General features: G+C 38.6%; 1 long non-coding RNA gene across 1 annotated transcript; it reads left to right on the forward strand.

The window, feature by feature from the left end:
* Positions 1 to 1069: 1069 nt before the first annotated feature.
* LOC139716153 (uncharacterized) lies at positions 1070 to 5276 on the forward strand. The gene is made up of 3 exons (XR_011709873.1): positions 1070 to 1084; positions 1614 to 1640; positions 5218 to 5276. It is a non-coding gene; the product is annotated as an uncharacterized lncRNA (long non-coding RNA).
* Positions 5277 to 6142: the final 866 nt, after the last annotated feature.

The raw sequence follows: 6142 nt of genomic DNA on the forward strand, positions 1-6142 counted from the left end.
CCAAAGTAACACCAGCTGGTGTGGTCCCTTATTGAAGCTGGACGGGTGTTAAACCATTGATATTAACACCAGCAAATATCAAATCAACACCATGTGGTGTCATTTTTGAATTAACACCAGTACAGTGTCAAAATAACACCAGGTACAGTGTCAAATTAACACCACGAAGTGTCAGGTGAACACTTTTCAACACCATCACAGTGCATTTTTAACACCTGTGGGTGTGGTCCTTTATTGAAGTTTGATCGTTGTTAGATTTAACACCCGTGGTGTTAAATCTAACACCGATGTTTTTACAGTGAAGATGAAATATTGCAATAAAGTTTAGTTAGTACCATAGGCTTATTCTATCAAACGTGACAGATTGTGCGGTTGTGCATTTATGTGTTTGTTAGTCTTTTTTTTCTTTAAATTTGAGGAGGGGTGGGGCATACCAAACATATTTCCAAAAAGGAAAAACCAACAACCAAGCAAAAAAGAAAAAAAAAGTGCAGTTCCCTTTACGTCCGGAAGTCCAGTGGTCCATTTGACCCAAATGCAGCTATTATTTCTGAGGCATATTGAATTGTGGGTGATCATCCATAACGAATCATTTGACGCCAACACGAAGGAGGGTGACGATGTTTGTTTGTTTCTTGTTGTTGTTGGTTTTTTTTTTCAGCCGTACTAAAGTTGAAGCTCGGGTGATTTCATAAGGATAGAGTGCAACGCGGGGATAAGCAATTAAACAAAGTCCAAAAACCATTTGCCTCATTAAACATTTTGCTTTTAATTCGCAAAACCCTTGATTATGCAACTAGGTATGATTGACTGGTATTAACAACAACCGATGAAAATCATTCTGTTGAAGTGTCGTAAATATGGAGCAAGAACGAACAACTGTGGGAAATTATTTTCACTTTTTCTAACATTTTCATTATGACGAATTGTTCACTAATATACAGAGTATCCTCACACTTTCTTCCTACGACAGCGCCATGCGAGGACACACATGCGAACTGCGGGGCTAATCCAGGGTGGCCGGTGTCGTGGTGCGATCGCAGTTACGTCATCAATGGCTGTCCGCTCATGTGCAGTTTATGTAGTAAGTTTTAGTCGCCGCTCCTTTACATAACAATGCTGTCTTTCTATCTATCTATCTAACGATCTTTATAATGTATCTATCTTGGGTACATTAATGACTATCATATCTTATATGAGAAATGAAGGGTGTTTTTTTTTTCCTTGGTTTACTCTTTGTTTAAAAGTTGCACGTTAAAATACCTTCGTTCTCTAAGACAACAGATTAAAACAACAGATTGCTCACGGTCTTGAATACATAATGTGATGAACATGAATATGCAAACTACGTGATGGCGCATGCGCAATTTATTTTCAAAGTCATTTCCTTATTCTATTACACACCAGCCTTACTTCTCGCATAAAATTGTTTCGAATAATTCCAACACATGACCACGTAATTACGGCAAACGGTAATCACTGATAAATGTTTAACCCGACGGAAACCATTCAAATAATGAAGGCATTGATGGGTCTGACTAAACACCTCTTTGAAAGTGACACCTAATGTTGTTATGTCTGTTCCCCCCCCCCCCTGTACTTTGCACATGCAGACGCAGCTGATCCAAACTTCGTATGCAGTGAGTATGACTATATAGATTTTGATAAAAGACGCCAAGGTTACTGAAATTCAATATGAACGACATATCTGAGACTAGAATGTTAAATACTGACTAAATATTGCTTCAGCTTTTGTCCATATCAATGTCTGTCTCACGGGATTTCATCCGACTTGAATACATATCGCCCACTCGGATGGCGTTGGATGACAGGTGTTTTAATTTTTTCCTGTTGATTTTTTTTTTTCTCAGCTAACCTCGTGGTACAGTCGTTTTGGCCCTTTTGAAAAGTAGCATCCATGAACTAATAATCTTAAAACCTCTTTTCTACCAGTGAGATTCCATTCGAATCCAAAAACAGTGCCAATGTCTGATTTTGATGAAATTGAATGTAAAATTATGTGATATTGCTTTCTAATCGTAAGGATAGCTATATATATTGCATTAAATGCACTCAAGATTTTATCAAACTGTTTCTATGCCACGATGATATCATGGAGCGTCTTTGCAGCTCCGTGATGATACTAAGAACCGAGCAGTATTGTGCAAAGATCGGCTACTTCACAGGCCTAATCATTCTCACAGTTTTCAATGATTATCATCAGTAACATCGATCACGACAGCACGCTGTGATTCATAGTAATATCGTTGCTTTGTCTCTCACAACCAGGAGAGACTAAACAATAATTGAACAAAAGCTTCAGTGGCTGTCTTACATATCAGACATTTCTCCGATCAAGCGAGAATGGAGGACTATCTCTTACATCTTCCTTCAACAAGAAAAAACAGTCATGTGAAAATGCTTACTGACTTCGTGGCGCCTTTCTTCCCGACCTAGTGGCAATGACAAAGATACTCGAGATAAAATTCATAGCTTGAAAAGTAATGCCTACACAATTTTCCCCTTGATATTATTGTGCAGTGTGTTTGCTGTGACGGTGCCTTTCTGTCGTAGCTTTGTTTGCTGTGATTCTATTTTAATCTATAAATGTTACATTCTGTTGAATGAAAGTCGTTGTCTGTTTCACATTTTAATGAAACATTTACCTTTTCGATGTTCTCTTTCTTTTGACGAATTCCAGTCTCACTGTTATTTTGGTTGTTTATTGGCGTTGATGTTTGCACATGCAGTGTTGTGTATAGTTGTCACTTATCAATTACATGTATATCGCTTTGCAAACTTTTTGAATGTCGAGGTACTAGTTGGCACGCGTATATTCTAACCGGAATATATATGCATGTTTATTGTGTATGTGACCCTTCACCAACAGTTAACTCATTTATCATCACTTCATTATAAGAGGAATAAACAAACAGACGGTAGAATTTTAGATGTAGCAGCCCTCGTTTGGTAAAATCTTTTTATTATTTCGTAAATTTTATCTGAAAGAACCTCTTTTTTTTTTAATTTACAGCAAAGTTTTATTACGTCAGAATCTTAACCTAAGCGTCTCTGAGTTTTTCAGAAATAGTGCCAAATAATTCTCTTACTTCTAACTTAAGTGGATGGAATACAATCAGAGGCACAGAAAGAAAGCAGTTTCATGAAAACTTAAGATAGACTAGGAAAAGTTGCAGAATCTTACATTTTACGTTAAACGGATGACACACATTAGGTATTGTAATGATTTTATCACTTTACAACACCCGTATTGGTTTGTACACAAGATAAGAATTCATATACTAGTGAACCTCTTTTTTGTTTTTTGTTTTTTTGTTTTGTTTTGTTTTGTTTTGTTTTTTTTGGGGGGGGGTGGATGGTTTATCTATAGCAGTTACAACCTATATTTTTCCCTGTATAGAATTAATCGGTAGGATGCTATTGCAAGGCCACAATTACGCGATACTAGATGTCAACGTTATAATTAAAACAATTGATTGAATAGTTTATAAGCTTGCGGAAACTTAATCTCTTGATAATGGCAGCGGAATAATCAAACAGTTTCTTTACAAAACTATAAAGCATTCGTCCGCCACTTCCTGGTCTCTCCTTTCTTCTTTCTTCCCTCATTCCTCCATTTCTTATATCTAACCCTTCCTCCAACTTTATTCCTCTTTCTATTTTCTTACTCTCTTCCTCACACTCACTCATGTACTCCTGGTAGTCCTTAGACTTTTCTTGTATCATTTAATTTAAACGATGGAAAACATATTAATAACAATTGAATTTCTTTGTAGATTTTCTTTGCGACTCAATAAACCTATTTTACTAACAATAACAATTCCCCCGTATATAGACTATAAATACAGATGTAGCAAAGTTTTGCGGTCTACGGTATATGCGGCAGGGGATAATCACGACCGTAACCAATAGTAAAGAATTTCATTGCATGAAATATTTCGCACTGTGTGGTGGTTGACTCTTCTGGATCTTCCCGATACCCGGACATGTCTGTCTCCCTTTCTCTTCTTTATACTTACCCCTCTCCCCCTAATCTGCCCCCCCCCCCGTCACTCCACCTAGTCTAGCAATATATCTCATATAATACCCACCAACCCGACTTTAATGTAGCTGCAACCCTTAAAAGGCCAGCAATGTGGCATTAACAGATTCACAGCGGAACGCCTGCACTTATCATCAGCACCAACTTAAATCATGCACAGAATCGTTTAAGAGAGAGAGAGAGAAAAAAAAAAGCATATTGCGCTGTTTAAGCGCATAGCTTATTTTTAGTCTGAATTAAATAAACAACTAAAATCTCGACATTCAGCGGAAATGACATCGACGGCGCAAAACCCAACAACTCGCGTTGCGACCACGGTGAAGATCCACACGAGTTACCCGACCACATCGCGAGCCACCATCTCGACCACGCCTACGACAACCTCTCCCAATGCAGTTCAAACCACGGCTGGCGTTCCAACAACTGCGGCTGCTGGTGGCTTGTCGACGACCGAGGGCGCTGCCTGCTCCATTACGAGTTGTCTGCACGAGGGCGTTGGGCCAACACTGGCATCCCAGAATTGCTCGTGCGAGTGTGTAGCGGGTTATTACGGTGACATTTGCCAGTGTACGAGTTCTTACCCTACTTTACATCTTTTTTTTCTGTTGTTTTCTCTCTCCTTCCTTCATATTTCCCCTCAGTTTCTCTTGTTAATCTTTTTTTGTGTGTGTGTGTGTGTGGATAAGATACATAATTCCTTTACCCTTCTCCCTTTTCATGAAAATATAATACTTGGGAATGAGAAAATCTTGGCATTATAATCGGAAAACAGAGATAAGCAGCATCATGTCTTAAAAAAAAGGACAAACACCTACTTCAGTTGAAGACCAGCAACTGCTGGTTGTGTTTCTATGCGAATAGCATGGATCACCTTCATGTAGCTTGTTTTCATTTCGTTTGCTGATTTCAATGTTATTCATATTTTGCGCTTGCTCCTTTTGGTTTTAGTTGTTATCTTTGCAGTGTCATTGGTTTTATTTTCCACATTGCAAGTATTTTGCAGATGTCAGTGGTGCTGTGGTGTGTGTAATCTTTGCATGAATGCTGTGTCGACTGATAATAATGCATGAACTCGCAAACTGCGCTCTCTATTCTGTGCATATTATTTTTGTTGACAATAAAAGTAACATCCCTTTGATTTGTGGTTTCCTTAGATTCTGACATACAGGATGACAACGGCGTGCTTATCCAACTGAACGAGGATATAACTAAGGTAAATACTGGCACTGAAACTCGATTGAATTATGTAGCTACTGTTTAATGTGTCTATCAATATCTCAATCTGTCAACATATTTCTATTAAAGACCTGGTAATGTGGGGATTTATGGGTGACCAAATTAATTCGCTGCTCACTGGGATACATTCAAAATCCACAAATAGCACCGGTCAGCTAATCTACACATGCATCGAAGCTTACATCCATTGGTAACGTTCGACTCCAGTCGAGATTCTTCGCTTATGTGTGTGCTTACACATGTAAATAAGTGATAAAGCCGTACACACTTCTTCTACGCTGATTCTCGAATATAGTCATGTATATCCAAGCCGGGTCAGCCTTCCCACTTCTCACGGTAGGCCTATCCCCCACCCTACCTAAATGTTTTCCAGCTACTAGTACATCGTTCCGTTTCTGTGTACCTACAACAATTACTTTCTATCGTTTGTACAACCAATTACGTTGTTTTTGCTCCTTTTATAGTCAATACAGTTCTTTTCTTCATATCATTATACTGAGTTCCCTCTGCTTGCTAATAATTTTCCAATGACTGCAATGCATCAGGCTCCATGGAAAAGAATAGTGCATTCACAAGTTTCAAACGAAAAGACGTGGCACTAAATAATCCTCTTGTGTGTTCGTAAATTATTTAACAGTGTATGATATCGATGTTGTTTTATTCCCCTTTTTGTGTCTGTATGTCACCCATGATTGCAGTGGGATGAAGTGAAAGCTGCCGTACTGAGTGAGTTCAGAGCGAGCGTGGTCAGCTACTGCACTAACGCGCCTTACGAATGCTGCCCTGCACTCAACAACACGGTCATGTGAGTAGGTTTTCCTTCCTGTTTTAAAATCAAGGAAC

The sequence above is a fragment of the Diadema antillarum genome, unplaced genomic scaffold (genome assembly GCF_040938485.1).
Source record: "Diadema antillarum isolate AM-2024a unplaced genomic scaffold, OU_Dant_1.0 scf00000062, whole genome shotgun sequence".
NCBI lineage: Eukaryota > Metazoa > Echinodermata > Echinoidea > Diadematoida > Diadematidae > Diadema > Diadema antillarum.